This window comes from Wyeomyia smithii, chromosome 1 (genome assembly GCF_029784165.1).
Source record: "Wyeomyia smithii strain HCP4-BCI-WySm-NY-G18 chromosome 1, ASM2978416v1, whole genome shotgun sequence".
In the NCBI taxonomy this organism is placed as follows: Eukaryota; Metazoa; Arthropoda; class Insecta; order Diptera; family Culicidae; genus Wyeomyia; species Wyeomyia smithii.
The window spans coordinates 196323603-196341023 of record NC_073694.1 but is presented as its reverse complement, the minus strand read 5'-3'; the positions used below and the strand labels follow the sequence as shown (position 1 = coordinate 196341023).

General features: G+C 36.9%; 2 protein-coding genes across 7 annotated transcripts in view; one reads left to right on the top strand and one right to left on the bottom strand.

Annotated features, from left to right (window-relative positions):
• The window catches only part of LOC129733256 (choline O-acetyltransferase), a 95109-nt gene extending 85941 nt beyond the window's left edge, over positions 1-9168 (bottom strand). For 4 of the 6 annotated variants that reach the window (XM_055694973.1, XM_055694993.1, XM_055694984.1 and 1 more), the window contains exons 1-2: positions 9009-9168; positions 8557-8917 (exon numbers count right to left, since the gene is read on the bottom strand). The gene's annotated coding sequence lies outside the window, so the exon portion shown is untranslated. Of the gene's footprint in view, positions 1-8556; positions 8918-9008 lie in introns of those variants that run through there. The other 2 variants (XM_055695011.1, XM_055695021.1) reach the window with 1 other exon arrangement.
• The window catches only part of LOC129733245 (pro-resilin), a 63662-nt gene continuing 54328 nt past the window's right edge, over positions 8088-17421 (top strand). Inside the window, exon 1 of the mRNA XM_055694958.1 lies at positions 8088-8103. The gene's annotated coding sequence lies outside the window, so the exon portion shown is untranslated. The remainder of the gene's footprint in view (positions 8104-17421) is intronic.

The following is a 17421-nucleotide window of genomic DNA, read 5'->3' as shown; positions in this document are numbered from 1 at the left end:
TTATGACAACTAAAATGAAAATTATTCCAACAGCAGTAGGAGAAATCATGGGATCTCGTCTGCTCAGGGATGAAGTCTTTTTACAAATCAAATCTTTCATCTAAAAAGTCTTCTATAACTATCTATTTATTTTAGCCGTAAATGTAATAAACTTCAGCAATTAATTCCAATTTTTCCTACATTGGAAAACATATCCCACCAAGCCATTTATCGAAGCCCGCTTGTGTTTTGCATTAGAAGTGGTACAAAAACGCGATACTTTTTAGCAATTACAGTACTTCCCAATGAATAAAACTTCATTCGACGGGATGAAAGCGTCAATCGATGACAGCTCCATCAGTGTTTTTTTTTTTCAGTTTTCAAAAAATCCGATCTGCTATGCGTCACTTCCAATTTCAAAATAATTTCTACAATCTTGAGTGAGAAAAATTATAAAAAAATTGCCATTATTTTGATTTAACGAACATAACAGTTAACCTACTAATTTCATTTTTCTATAATCAATGACATTTATTAAAAAAAAACATTTGAATAAAGTATTAACTTATTAGTTACTTTTTTTCAAGTGTAAGAGAAAAAAAATCCACCACATTGTTTTCAGTTCTCGTTGGTAAACCCTGCGGTGTTGACACTTCATTGTTTTTGTTTGTCAAAAACATCTATTGTAAAGCACGTAAGAAAAATTTAAGTGATGAAAATGACTGTAGGCGTAATTTCATTGCAGATCCGAAACCTTATTGTGTGTGTAACGAATCTAACCGAAAAAAAAACGGAAAATTTTGGAGTGAGCCGTGAAGGAGTGCAAATGATCATAATGATCTCGAACGTGGAGTTCTGGAAGCATGTCATCAGATCAAATGAATCAAAATTTGATCTCTTCAACAATAAACGGCAACTAACAATTTGGCGGAGGGGCGATGCAGGATAGACATCTACAGCCAACAATGAAGCTCGGCGGAGGAAACATTATGGTTTGGGGCTGTTTCTCGTGATTTAATGTAGGAAATTTGTCCCAACTCAATGTTATTATGTCGGCAGAAATGTATATCGACATTATGTGTGAGAATTTGGATGAGCTTAAATATTAAATAATTATAGGTACCACACAGCGAAGAAAACATACATTCTTCCGATTATCAAATCAATGGAATGGCCACCCAAGAGCCCCGATTTGCACCTAATTGAAAGTGTCTGGGCTATACTGCAAGTCACACTGCCAAAAACGTACAATAATTTTCTACTGATTATTTACAGCTCTGAGTCTGTTTTGCGTTTATTGATAACATGGGATTCCACTAAATTAATATTTTTTTTCATTATTTTAGCAATCAACAAAGCTTTTTCTTGTGATTTTTCGAATGTGAAGCAGTTTTTAAAGTTTATCTCAAAACTGATGAAAATTTACATGGGACTTATGGGTTATGCATTTATGGACCGTATTCTTGACAACAAGAGGGATAGAATGAATATGACAAACAAACAAGCGTCTTCAGTTCGAGATTGATGCCAAAGGAGATTATATGGGCTACTAATTTGTATTTGTTCGTATTTCACATAACGTGAATAGTGTCTTAAAGAAAAATAAAAATATACAAGTTTGTCGAACGTTAATCTTTTTTCCTAAACGACCAGAAGTTTCACTGAGCTCGAAGAGATTCTTTACAAGCACGAAAGTCGGGGTCATCGAGGATATTGCCGCATCTTAGGCATAGCCAGTACGGTGGAATCTTTCCTGCAGCAGTGACCGGTACCGGAGAGGACGTTGAGCTACACGAAAATCCAGCATGGAAAGTAATCGAGGAGAGTAAACTTCTTCACTGAGCAACTTCGCGACGAACAACGCCCGTTGAATTTTACGCATTTTTTCAAGTGTGTCCATGTTCAAAAGTCTGCATCGGCTTTCGTGTTCAGGAAGAACTAGAGGATTTCGCCCAGGAAGGTGACGTAGGGCCAGCCGGATAAATCTTCGCTGAACGCTTTTAATTCTATCGATCCAGCACGTATCTACAGGATTCCAGACAATACAAGCGGTCTCAAGAATTGGTCTCACCAGCGCACAATACAAGGACTTTGAGCAGTATGGATCATTGAAGCCTTTGGTAGGGTTACCATTTGGTCGGAGTTAAAAATCAGCTATTTTTATTCTTTGAGATATCAATAAATAAAACCACAATCTGAGATTTTCACTGCAACATACGCCAAAACACTCATTCATTTATTTAACATATGCTTTTAACATGTTGCCCCATAGTACTCCGCACCTCATCCTGTCCAACTGCTCGACAAATAATGAACAAAATGAATTTTCTTTTTTTCAGCTTTATCGAGTTCCAAAAAAAATCTCATAAAATACTGTCAAAAAGTTCTTTACAAAATCAATGCAGCATTTTTTGAGTGGGAACGAGACAAATGCAGGGCTGCGCAGGTACACCGCCTTCATAAACTACTCGAACAGTGATTTTATTCAGAGGGTGGTACCAATTCGAGTAGTTCATTTGGACCAACCTTTTTGGAAGATTTCTTCCTGAGTGTTACGTATGTCTTATGTATGTGGTAGATACCTAAAAATGTAGCTCACGTAAGGTGTTTGAAATTATACTTAACAACTGTCAGATGTTTACGGGTTCAACGACTAGACAATTTTTCCCGTCAATATTCAACCAAAGAAAAAATTCGTTCAAAATGAGTTCGTTTCTATCCGGGGTCAAAATGAGTACTGAACAATCTTCACTATTTCTGAATATCTGGCATCATTCAGCAAAATCAGGACAAATGCTAAAATATGAAAAATAAATCAGGACGCTCTAAACGGGTCTCAAAATCAAGACATGTCCTGCTAAATCAGGACGGATGGTATCTCTAGCCTTTGGCAACTTTCGAAATGTAACCAAGTTGTCGATTGGCTTTGGCAATTATCGGGATGTAGTGGTTGTTGAATGATAGTATTGGATCCAGGACGACTCTCGATCATTCATCTTCTCAATCCTTCGGAGTGAAATCCCGTTAATGAAATAATCAAATAAAATCGGTTTTTTTTTAGCGATGGAACGTCATGACGGAGCGTACCAAAGCTCACGATTATTTTGTAAGATTCAACTGGTTTTTCAATCAGTGGCAGTCTGCAATTGAACGAATCACCAAATACACGCAAAACTTTTCCTTATTACCTTAGAAGCAATAGCGCAAAATTGCTTTTAAGGTAACAAACCTATTACTTAGAAGGCAATAAAATTCTTCCCCAGTCAAGTAACAACACATACTGTCATATATTTAGCACGTGTTACGGGAGTACGACTATCTAATAATGGTCGTTTCAACCACATGTGAAAGTAAAAAAAAATCACACATCGTCGCATATGTTGCACATGTTACAAGTTTCTTCAATCTCCAATTCATCCGGTGAGCGTGTATTAGTTCGCTCGTTGTATGCATACGAAGTAGAGAAAGAATATGACAAGAGCTGCCAAGCAGCATTTTCCCCGTCATAGAGTGTGCAAACGTTGATGATTTCAAAGACTTGAAATGCGTCTTTAAATGACATCACAATCTGTAAACTGCGTTAGAGAAAAACAAAAACATTCGCTTTCTTGGAAGCTATCCAAAACACATACTCATTGGTTCATGGAAACTCATTTGCACCTGTTTGAAAATACAAAACTCGTGCCCATCCAGAACAATATTCGCTACTTTGGCAACTCTGTTCAGACAGTATAACATATTTTCATTTCATGTAAACACTGGGGAACGAAACGAAAGTGTTTTTAATTAGACATTTGAGGTTGACGGGTGAGATTCTCATTATGTGTGGATGAAGGGAGCAAAAATGAATCTGATCGTTGCATCAATACAAATGCAGCGAGTGAAGTCTTGCTAACACATGCACTGCGGTGCTTGGCTGTATGTTCTCCTGCAGAAACACATACAAGCGTGTGCCCGTCATAATTTTTGTTACTTTTCGGTTATTACTATTTGTGTATAATGCGCAGTCATAAGACACAATAAGTAATAAAAAATTGCCCTAAAGCAATAAAATGTTCCCCGTTTGCGTTGGGTGTATATTTTCAAGCCATCGGCGTAAAAGAGTATGCAACCCAGACGCAATTCCGAAGCAACGTCGTTGAAAAATAGCGTTAACAACATCGGACCTAAGTTGTTGCCTTGGGGCACTCCGGTTGAATTGCAGGAGCTTGAAAATAGACAGGAGTCAACTTTACACGAAATTCACGACTAGTCAGGTAAGACCTAAGGGGCCATCCATTAATAATGTCACGCATTTGGGGGGGGGGGGGGAGAGCGGGAGGTGGTTACGGTTATTGTGACATTTTGTGCCATATGGGATTAGGGTTGTTGAAGTGATCATGGCAACATACACCATAACCAGGGATGTTACTAATGTGGTATTTTAGACATTGGCAGATGCGGATGTGATGTGATTACGAATGCAGATGTGGATTTCCGTTGCATGCCTGGTATTTTATTTCGCTTAATTCGCATGATTTGTCACACCGCAGTGCGAAAGCCTTCAGAGCGAGCAACAAATACACCAAGAAAAAAATTTGCTACCAAATTTTAATGAACCAAATTTTTTTTTCAATATCCGCAATACATGATGGGGATGTCAATTTTCAAGCGGATGTTTCGTATTTTCGGATGCGGATTCGGATATCCCTAACATCCCTAAGTTAGGGACCCTAACAATAATCACACCGAGCGTTGCTTGGCTTCAGAAACAACAGCCCCCGGAAATAACAAGGAATTATTAAATCAAATGTTGCTTCGTTTGTGTCGCAGCCAAATAGATGCGAAAATTGCTTGCTATCCAAGACAGCAACGATCAATGGTAAATGGCAACTTCCTGGTGCGCTTGCTGATTGTTCAACTTAAATTGGTGTTATACTTGCATCATTCATTGATGCTTGTATAGCTTTTTATTGTGCTTAAGATTTGCATGATATAAAACACATGTTTTCATACATATTTAAGTATTAAAAGCACAATGCTCACCAGTTTCACTTTACCGTGCATGTTTGTTTATGAATGGCAGCGCAAGTTCATTCCTTTTTTAGTCTCTGTCAAACAACCGGGTGTCGGTTGTTTGTTTGTGAAAAGTGAATTGTCATGAATCGTGGTGATCTTTTTAAATCATTATACAGTTCGTACTTAAAAGCATTTCCTGATAAAAAGCACAGGAAAAAGGGCAACTTATTCAGTTTTGGGGAAAATCTTTGGATGTTTCTAAGCAATCAGCCACGGAACTAGCCCAAGCACCACAATGCGAAAAGCCTTCCAACGAAATTGAGGATAATCCTCAGCCGTCATCATCAGGTTCATTCAAACGTTCTGCTCCAGCGCAGGAACAGCCTAAAACCGAGATCAGTCTTGTGAATGAGGAAGTGATGTTGCTGACCGACAAGGAGCACTCAGAAGTCAAAACGGATGACGAACAGATGAAACTAGAAGGACTCAAAAGTAAAAGGGTTAAACTTGAAAAGAACTTGAAAATCAAGAAATATGGCCGAGAACGTCAGCTGAAATATCACGAAAAAGTGGAGAAGGCCAAAGAGAAGCTTATATATGATATTCCAGAAGTAGGTAAATGTATAATATTGGCTACATTAGGTCGTATACTCGAAACACTGAATTTTAATATTTCAGGAAACTATATTTCAACCCGAAATTCTGCGGGCCGCCCCCATCTTGAGGAGCAGCAACCAGAGCTGCTTGAAATCTCATGTGATCGAGCACTGCAGGGTTCTGCGGCTCAAGAAAAACTACGCGATGAATATGAGGATTCCAATTTAGACGCGATGTTTGTTGTAACGAAAGAACCGAGAAAAAGTGCTTTTAACAGGGTGGAGCGTATGGCCCTTTCAAGCAGAGATTTTTCCGGATTGGCCATAAAGTATGATCATTTTGGATCTCATTTAGATTCACAGCTTCGAACAACGGACGCAAATTTGAAGAGACAAAATTTCAAATATACTGGTGAAATACTGGCAGAAATCTGGAGCGATTTGGTAGTCGATGATCATCCTACATTGGCAGAATATATCAATTCCGATGCGTCAGAGATAGATCCGAGCTTAATCTTTGAATATGATCAAAACTGGTTTGCAGTACATTTGATAACCAGCCAGTATCTGCTTCAGATTACCTCTTCGTACAGGAGAGGTAATTTTCTCACAAGTTTTTGAAGGTTATGAGTGATAAAAATGTTTTCAGAAACTGTTGTTCGCAACTTCGAAGCAGTATCACTCTAATGGTTTTTTGCCTCCTCCAATCTCTCTTTCCCAAACATCCCATGGCTTGATTGGGGCGTCTAAGGACGAAACTCAACAGTTTATTCAATGTTTGTGTTGAACTTATTACAACGTAAACAAATTCTGCCAGAGACTATGTTGGGATTTAAAACGATTCCATACGACCTGTACTGCCCACCAGAGAACGGGCCAATAAAGGAACGAATATGTACAACTTGTGGATTATATTGTGCATCGATTGTTATGCTACGTTTTTTCGCATTTCTTTGAAATAAATATGCTATTTTCACAAATTTCTTAATTTTTCGTTACTTATAACCAAGAAAGGTCTGAAGGGGTAGGAGTGATGAAAATGTGACATAATTGTAGGGGGGGATCAAAGAAGTTGTGACAGTTTGAGACGAGGGGAGGGGACAGTATTTTTTTTAAACTTTGCGTGACATTAATGGATCGCCCCTAACTTTGATTGTAATGAGATTACAAATATTTTTGCAGAACTATGCTAGAAATAAATTCTGCGTAATATTTCCAACGAATATGGTTATATATTATTACCTTTTTCTCTACGTCACTCGTAGTCATGCCATTGCGAGAATCGAATATTCCGGATTTTATAGATCATAATTCATAGTTTTATTATGAGGGTATTATGTTCGAAAAATTTATCCATTTATACATATGGTGATTCAAAAAATATTCATGACCAAATTTTCATTCAATATTTGAAAATTGTTTCTATATTTTTGATAAATTGAACAATCGAGGAAGTAGTTTTCGGAAAATCAATATTTTATGATTTGATACAGCATTTTCAATTTTCAGTTAGAATAAGTATATATTTGAAACAAATGAATATATGCCATTTTTTGGTAAACAATACGTACAATTTGGTATTATTTGCTGAAAAATTTGTTATGAAGTTAGATTCGAAGTTTTATTATTTAAACATAGAATAATTTTCGTTGGAAAATTACTAAGTCATTCATGCAGCCCATTTTTTAAGCATTGAATTATTGTTAATTTTGAGTCTGACATTATTTTGATATTAGTAAAGTGTGTAATCTCATTATAAATCAAAAAGCGGTAAAATTTTATTACACTTTAAAGCAATCTGCGTGTTCCTTGTTAATTATGAAGAATGGCTACAGAACGCTACGAAAGTTTCAGTTCAGATTTCAGAGAAATTACGGAGCTGCTTTCCAATGATAATTAAACACATTCAACAGAACTATTCAAATGAAAATTACTCTGAAAGCTTCACCACTACACTAAATTGCGAAAGACGAAAATTGAATCGCAAAAGGACACAGTGGTTCACCTCGTGGAGAACAGCACTCGAAAATTCCTTCTATCCACTGTACCCATGCTGTCCTCCTTTGGGTCAAAACCCGCTATTAACTGTCTAGCTTCACGGCAAATCCCTACCAGTTTATCGATCGTCGCGTTCCGTCGCGGAAGACCCGCAGTTTTTCTCACGGCCGAGTGACTCTCGGTGTGGGTATTGGTGTGAGAACGAAAAAACCACATGCCAACGCACGGTTCATTCACAAATCCGTAGGAGGTGGCCTGTCTGCTGTAGGATGGTTATGTAACGTCACAGTGCTTTTTATTGTGAGATTATTATTGGAAAAAGGCTCCCCTAGTCCCCACTTCGGGACACGTTGGTTGTCGTGTGGTTGCTAGTCGTGGGGCACATGTTGGAGAATTTCACCACACTTTTGGCCCCAACATACAAACACAACAGCGGAGATAATCGAAATCGGTTGAATCCGAGCAGAGAGCGACACATGGAGAAAGAATTTTCCAAGTGGGAGAATATTCCAATGGGGAGCCTCGGAATCAGGTACGAATTGTTGAATTATTAGCCGCCATTTTGTTTTTTTCTGGATTACGTTTTCAGGAAAGTTACATTTTATTGATTAAGAAATTACGTCTGAATTAATACCGTGACTTACAGTTGAATGAGGAGTAGGCTAAATCCGTAGACGCAAGAAAAGGCAATTATTTTGCTTTTTCTAAGAAAATAGTACTTTAGAGTAGAGAAAGGGAGGCATCTATTTAATCGAATTAACTGTCTTGTGTCTGCTGCCTCCACAGCAAGACGTACGACAAAGACAAATTGCGGCGAAAATTGAATCAACTTTAATTACATAATTGACTCGTTGTCATTTATTGAGTGAAAAACGACCCGGTTCGTTCGCCCTGGCGGATCTGGAAGCTCTTCTGAATGCGATTCAAAAAGCGGGAAGCAGGGAATGTAACGGTAAAATATCAAGAGGCTGAAAATCACACCTACCTGTATCTGGAATGGATACTCCGGTCAACCGGTTGGATAGGAATCCACGGATATTGGTCACGACCTTTTGGGGTGAACTGGTAGCCCCAAAAAGTGAGCTGCCTAGTTTTGAGAACAGGGCGGAAGATTCACCCCCTTCGTTCGCCTCCGATGAGGACGCCACTGTCTCTGCTTTTCAAAGGGCTTGCCCTTTTCAAACCAGTGTTAAATCCACGTGTATCAGGGTTTGTCAGCAAAGGCTAGAAATCACCTTCAGCCCAAACTGAGAGATTCTAAATTTTTTCACTTTTGCACTGTAAATGGTTGTCGACAAACGAAATTGATCGCACTTTACACTTTCACCACAATGAAGAGCACTCAACTGCGAAATGAAAAATCGTTCATTAAAAAACAAGAACAGCACGAGGTTGGCAAAGAAAATCGTTGAATCAATTGTAGAGAATAAAAATCACCAATTTTCTTCACGTTTTTTTCCTCCCAAGCCTTGTCTGGCCTAGAGGTGGTGTGGGTGAGGAAAAAAACCTCAGTTGACGCTGCAGCAGCACGACGACGAGAGGACCTTTCGACCTGGCCGTAGCGAACGTGAAAACATTCTAGCCAGGTGCTCGGGATTCTTGAGCTAACGAACCCCCAAAATTAAAACACGGGAGCATCTACTCTCGCTCTTCTCTCTGGCTCCCAGAGAGATTGTTATCCTTTCGAATTCACCACGACCGTCGTTTTCCACCCGTCTATCATCCTTGCGGATCACGAAACGGCCCGGAATGGTGCGCAGGCCCAGTAACCGTCCGCAGTTTGATTGGTTCTTCTCCTCATGACGTCATAGTATCGACAAACCCATTAAAAATAAATGACCACCAAGGAAAATCACTTCAGTGCTTCGGCATTCAGAAAATCGTAACATCCATCGCAACAAAAAAGATCTCCTCTTTAAATTGTAATTAATATTCAATTATATGTTAATCGGCAGCAGTAAGCATTTTGACTTTCATAGGGGTCGAAGTGAGCAGTTTTAGCACAACGAATATCGGGCGACAGAGAGAGAGCCCCATCCCCAAAAAGGGGAGACCAGGCTCAAAAATGGCGTTCGTTTTCTCACATACCATCACATTTAACAACTGTTTCCGTAATGGACGATTCCCTGGGGGAGAATTTTCCCCTTTCCTGCCCGGCGCCACGATCCCCGTTCTAGGGCTAGAAGATATAGTGGCGCTATTATCGAGTGTAAAAATAAAACTCCTTCCGTGTAGGGATTAGGGTTAACTTATTGCACGTAAAATTTGATTTTTTCATTGCATCGTTCTACGTCAGTATATGTCATTTCAGACTTTTTTCTTCTTTCCACACAAATCAACTCTCTGCGTATACAAATATTACAAAACAATCAATAGAAATAACACAACAAATCAAATAAAAGATTCCAAAAGTGAATGAAAATATTTGAATTGATTTCACCTTTGTCGACAAATTCGAGTTAAACTGTTGATTCTCTCATAAAATGAGAGTCATTAGTTTGGTTATAATCAAAGTTCTTGAATTTTGTTGCCTGTTGAAAATTATTACTAAGATTAGGTTTAATTAAGAAATGTTTAGTAGTTTTGCGATTTTTCTAAGCCAATATGTGTTCTTGAGCTGTAACATTAAAGTTGACAAATGAATTGAACAATATGCTAGAATACGCTAAATCACGAAATGTTTAATTTTTGGAATATAAACATACTTCTTTCATTTATTTAGGCTGATACAAATTTCGAATTCTTTTTATGTCCAAGGTTATCAAAGTTAGCAAAGGGGGTGGCAAAAAATAAATAACACCGAGACGAAAAAAAAAGAAATATCTTTGATCAAAGTTTGTGTGCAAGTTATGACGTTTGTAACTTGCGCTCAAATAAATGTTGAAAAATAACACTTTATTATTATTATTTATTTCGCTTGCCTTTTGACGACACTCTCGCTGTCACTGGACTTGTTTGTTGCTAAATAAAGCATTTATGCTGTCGGAAAGCCAATAAAATGAACAAAACGGTTTGAGCTTTTTTTTCTTCCCCTTCCAATATTCAAGATTTTTTAATTTCTCATTATTTCAAATTGAATAAATTAAAATAAATTTCTTTTAATTTCTCATTATTTCAAATTACACGTACTTTACAGATTACATAATTCTTTGAAAATAATTTATGTGTAAAGAGTTCCAATGAACTCTTTTTATATTTGAATCTATTTTCGTAAAAGTAAATATTTACTTTATTCATACTGAGCGAATATCAAATTTTTGTATCGTGTGTTGGATATCAACCGTACTGCACAAAATCAATTTGAATACATTCTGGGAATCTTAGATTTTTTGATTGAATTGTTGTTTATTTTTTTTTCAGAAGTTGACTTCCTTTAACTTCACTTTTATGATCCTTACGAAATTTTGTTATATTGGACATAGTGTTTTTAAAGGTGAGAAGGGTAGCTTTACATTTTCTTTCACGATGCATCGCGTTATACGCAGCCCTTTTCCGTTTATTGTCAGGTAGAGTTTCGTCCATTGTCTCTTGTTCTCAGAAAAGTAATTTTTCATGCCCAAATGATTGAAAGTCGTGGGAAAAAAATGAGAAAACCACTTTAGTAAGTACGTATCAATGGACCCCTTCGGGTACCAAGAGGTCAAACGGTCTATGAAAAAGTTGTGGTTTCAACAATTCTTGATCTTTTTACATTTTCATCGATATATTTCTCCTAAATTTGTCTTTAAACCTTCCACAAACAGCACGTCGTTTTATAGAGCTTTTATTTGTAACAAAAAAAAAACGCCAACAGTAAACTACATCTTCAAATGGAAAATGTGAAAATAATCATAGGAACCCAGAAATATCACATTATTGAAATATTGTTTGCCATAGGATGAGTGCGTTCTGACAGTTAAATAGTATGCCATGAGTTCCGAGAGTGAAGTTGACACACTGAAGTGAAATGCTTGAATATTCGCTTATAATATTGGTTTTGTTATATACTGTTGTTTTCCTTTGACACACTACAATTACTAAACTTAGGAAATATGTACCCTGAGTAATCTGGAGAGAGTTGGCTTTACGCAAATGCCAGTGTAGTAATTATAATAAAATCATCAACTATTTTTGAGTCCTAACTAATTCTAATCGACGAAAAATGTACGTTTGCTACCTTGATAAATTCGATGCATGGGTGCACTTACTGCTCGTAAAGTAGAAATACTGACTGCCCTAATAACACGCATTTTTTCTTAGTTTTCCAATGGTGGTGCCAATTAAAAATCGGTGGTTGACTTTCTCAAAACACGTTTTTCTGATAAAATTCAAGATGGCGTTCATTTTTTTTCTTTTTCAAATAAAAGCTCTATCATTCCTCATCAAGCGACGTGGCGTTTGTTGAGAGTTTAATGTTAGATCAAGAGTTACTCGGAAACAATTTTTCAAAAACCATTCGATCCCGAATGGGTTTATCAATATGAACTCACAAGAGTTTTTTTTTTCATTTTTTACTACTTTCAATCATTTAGATACAAAAACATCTATTGTATAAGACCTCGTGACACTAGTGCGTCGGTTTCAGAGAAAAATTTCTCAGAAACAATAGAATAAATCGGATCACAATAAACGACAGTTGTGAAAAATATTCAAAAAATATTCTGTTTTTTGCAGAAAAATACTGAGAGTTACGTAAGACTCATTTTAATTTTGTCAATAGTCATGAAGTTCCGTATTCAGTCCGTTTTCTCTAATTTTAGATCAAAATTCAACATCAATACTAGCAAACCGTTGATTGATGATAATTTGAAAAATATTGTAGCATTAACTGCCAGAAAAAATACACAGTATGGCAATTGAAAAATGCTGGAACTGCTAACACTGACATTACACTCACACAAAGCATAACTTATCACCAGCATAAAAAACAGCCAAATTTGAGATTTTTTATATTAATCAGAAGTTAGTAAATCGCGCCCGGAGGGCAACCATTTAAAAAAATAGCATGGCGCTAGAAAATGGAATGAAACTTTGGGTTCTGATCAGAAACCTTTGAACACCAACCAACAGGACAAATAATAAAAATCATTAGAGCAAATAAAAAATTCATCAAACAAATTTGCGAAATAGCTACACTGGATAATTAGACCAAGTTTTTGTCGTTCATTTTATCCGCCATATAAGAGTATGCTAATTTTAGATACATCCACCCTGAGAGTTCACTAGAAAGCTTAGAAAAAAAATCTGTGCATGGCCAATCCGTGCCACTCATGCATTAACTTTCCAAGCTTTCTTGTGGCCGTTGGAAATAGCACGAAAGAAAAACCAACATATTGATGAAGATTGATTATCGCTTTTGCTGGCTTTTATGAGCCATAATGGCGGACGCTGTCATGAATATTCGTAATATTCCACGAAGATGGCAAGCTTGGCAGCTGTCATACATTTGACGCGTTATCGATATCACTGTCACTAGCAATCGAAAATGTTGGCTGAAATTATTGATAGTGTTATTGGATATTATAAGCGATATCCGTTATGTTTACTCTATCGTAAGATAAATTGAAGAAAACGGTAACGGGGGATAGATTTAATCAAGTTTTTGTATAACAAAGAGAAAAAGGCTTAATTTATTTAAAATTACCTACATAGATTTACTGAAAGCTTTGGTAGAATAAATAATTACCGACTTTCGACAAAAGTCGTTGCAACCCTCAAATGCTACGATAAGTTCTGTTGAGTTGGAAATTAAGCTAATTGTAAGATCATTCCCCTTTTTTGTCTTCTTGACGTTTAAATCCTCACGAATGATCAGCCTTAACTGCGAGAGCAAACAAACTTTAACAATTCTTTCTACACATCGCTAGTAGCGTTGTGAAATAGTTTATGGCATCATTCCATATGTTTCATAGTGAAGTGATTAAAATTCATAGCTAATTAGATTACAAATAAACCAATGGCGTGCCCGCAAAAAAGTTACTTAATGAACTAAATATATTACATTTTTAGTTTTAGTAAAGTAGGCCATGCAGGCCCGTAGCTACCGGGGGGGCTAGGGGGAGCTTAGCCCCCCACGCGTTTTCATTGCCCCACCACGCAATTTTCTCATATATTTGATTGATACTAGGTGAAAAGCCCAAATGGAAAATCTTAAATATTACCAATAAGCATTATTGAATAGTCTCCAGTAGTTCATTAAATCTAAAAAAAAAAACAAGTTTAAATCCGAACAATCAAAACGGTCGAACTTATATGACGAAAAGGTTAAATTACTCAATCTTTTGGTGAGCCCGCTTGATTCGCGGCGAAGTTGAAACTGACGATCCATACTTACGCATACGCATATTACTTACGCATACTTCCGTTTCGGATGTCCGAACCAGCGTCTGGGAGTGAAAATGTCAGTTTTTTTAAATGTGTCATTTAAATGAGAGAACCAATATAAGAACAAAGCAAAACAAGTTTTGCTGCCAAATTTGACCAGTTTTTCCAGAAGATTTTATTGTTCACTTTTTGATTTCTTGGATTGAAAAAATCGTGGGCAAAAATGACACACAAGACTAATTTTTTCAAATATTCAATATTCAGACAGTATCTAAACTTCCTGCAGTGTGCTTTTTGTGATTCATGTTTATGTTCAGTTCAATTTATTTTGGCCTAACCCAGTCCGTTACCTAGCCCGGACAACTATGTTACAGTTCGGTCCAAAATAAAACCGGACATAAACATTGATCAGACAATGCGAATCGTCAAATTTAGAATTCGGGCTAACGGTTGAATCGCTCCATTCTTTCTTCGCGAATAGAATCTCTCAGTATCGTCGATTTTGAATAAGGCGACCCTCGAAAATGGGTTTCTAACGTTGTAATTCCTTCAATGCTTTTATTGTTTCAGATGATAACTTTTTAGGACTCTCTTCTGTTTTTAATTTTTCGAACGTCGTGTAAATGGCTCTAATAAGTGTCATAGAATCGTTGTATTCTATCACTCGTTCTTGCATTGCTTCTCTTGCTGGTTTGATCATTTATTTAATGAATATTGAATTGGTCGAATAGCGGGTTCGTCACTGTAAGGCAGAAATTATAATGCTTTTTTTTTCAACGATACGCACATTTGCAGCTTGGTTTTTTTTTTCGGAATATATACTTGGAAAACCAGATTTTCGGAAATAAGAAAATTCTTACGGGACACCACTAACGCTTATTTGAAAATATATAGATGACCTTCTGAATCTTTTGGTGCTAAAACTAGCGACATAGGAGGAAAACTGCAAAACTTATAAGAATTTTAATTTGTGAGTACCTGGGTACTCCGTTGGATGCGTGAAGGTACTTTTTTGTCGAGCACATAACGGTTTTGAACGGCTTTCCCTCCAAAAAAACGTTTAAATAAAAAAATTCTCTGCCCCCCCCCCCCATGCAAAACGGAGTACCTACGGCTCTGAGGCCATGTGTGTAATTATTCGAGGATGCTAAAAATGAACAAGGACATAAGGTGTGACTTAGACTTAGATTGTTTTTTTGGTCTGTCTGGATGAGGAAAATTTGTTCTAAGTCTAAAGCAGGTATTAGACGAAGCAAAAATTTGCTAATTTTGGTACGAATTTTATTCGCACAAAATAAAATTCGTACCAAAATTAGCAAATATTTGCTACGTCTAATACCTGCTTAAGTAACACCTTCAAAGCAAACTCTTAGTGGGGGAGGAGTCTCGTAGACGACAGATCCAAGGAGAAAACGAAACATTTATTTTCCGTTTTCTATTCGCAACGTTTTGTCAAGTGGTCACATTAACTACATCAAGTAAATAACTTCGAGGCGCTAAGAAGCGTTATTGGTGTTGTCACAATAGCGACACCCGGCAAGTCTGGGAAATCTCTGGTCATTGGATAACTCTCTAGGCCACAGCATATGTACGGACGTCTGAACTATCTCGTATAACTCTGCTTACGATGAGGCTTCTTCTTCTACTTGTCACATTTGATAATGTCTGTGCTTTCAAAAAAACTATGCTAAATATATCATAAACACAGGCAAATAGACGTGTCTCTTCGAAGAAAAATCCTAAGAAATCTTCGTCCTTATTCATGCGCCACCATGAGCTTATTGCCTACTAACTTATTTTCGTAAAACGGTTTTTGTCTTTGCAATGATTGTGCACACTCGCTCAAATCAACACCAGCGACTTTACTGACGGTTTTTGTCTTTGATAACGAACGTGCACGCTTGCACTAGCGACATTACTGCCCAGTGCCCACTAAGCAAAATTTCGAAATAATCGTTATTTTTCTAGTCTATGAAATCATCATCGAGTGGCACGTCTGTGCTATAAAGTTTCATCCACAAAGACCCGTTTCAAAACGCCTTGGTTTCTATATATAATTTTCCGATGTATTTTGATGCCAAAACCTCGTGGTTCTTACGTTGCTCTGAGAAATATAATAAATCCATGCCAAAACTGTTTTCGTAGAATCACCGTTTTGCAGTCAGTTTATGTCCGATTTGAGATCTTTTTTTTTAAATGGGTTAGAAAGTGCTATTATGTGGATAAACTCTTAGAATTTCTCTACGATTTCTCAAAAATTCAAAATGGCCCATTGTTGCCGCTTAATGTGAAATAAGTCCAAACTAAGAGAATTTTGTTTTTGCATCAAAATACATCAAAAAATCATATATAGAAGCACAGAACAGATATGCAACTTCGAACAAAACTGTGCTGCAAATCCTAGCCCACGCTTTCGCAATCGTTTTTGGCTCTTCTATCCTACATTGATACAGTGTATCGTTGAAACAGTTCGCCTTAGTAGTTTGAACATGCAAAAATCACCTATTCTTTATTTGCCTCAATGAGCAGACAAAAAGGCGATCTTAAATCTTCAAAATCAAGTTAAGACAGGACCGCATTCAAGAGATTTTTTATGCGGAAATTCAGTAACCATTCACAATCAACATGAATAGAAGAAATTAAACCAAAAATCTTTCAACCATTCAAACATTGCTTAATAAATTTTTTTGGATCGTACACCTTGCGACTGTTGAAACCATTTTAACCAGTGAGTTGAATTACTCAAATATTTTCGTTGGAGTTGGAATCCGAATTTCTCGACAACAGGCAACCATTTTTTCTCTCGTACTATTTATTAGGCCCAACATTGCGCTTAATGCATGCGTTCTCTCGCCGCTAGATATCGATACTTAAAAAAACGATTTTGTCTCGTTTTTGGTTCTTTAGTTGAACAGATATGATAAAAGCAAAGGCAGAAAAGGAGTAAATTTTTGTTGCACTGTGAAATCAATAGTTATTGATATACCTTTACTAAGGATAATCCCTGAATGTAAAAATTTCGTCATTGGATTTCAAAAACCGGCCATGTACATTTTGTTTATAAGCCTAAAAAATGACCTGTGCAAAGTTTCAGCTCAATCGGACATGATTAAGGGGTGCCTCAAAGCGCACAAAGTTGTGATTTTTGACCCTTGAAACTCTACCAAGCGGGGAGTATATGAAATTAGGAAAATCAAAAAATATTGAGGCCAAGCGACTTGAAAATACATAAACAGTCGAGATTTGGTGTTATCACAATTTCATGTACTTCCTCCTTGGTAGATTTTCGAGGGTCAAAAAATCACAACTTTGAGCGCTTTGAGGCACCCCTAAATCATTGAGCTGAAATTTTGCACAGGTAACACAGGAAAGATGAAAAAATGACGTTTTACTTCGTACAACTTGTACATAATAGACCCAAAGAGGTTCAATGAGAATAGGAAATCTTAAAATTTGAAGTTTTCTGGGAAATGCAAAAAGAAATTTTTTTAAGCAGATTTTCAAACACGTTTTGCTCAAAACTATCGATCTTGAGTTGTGCCAGTCG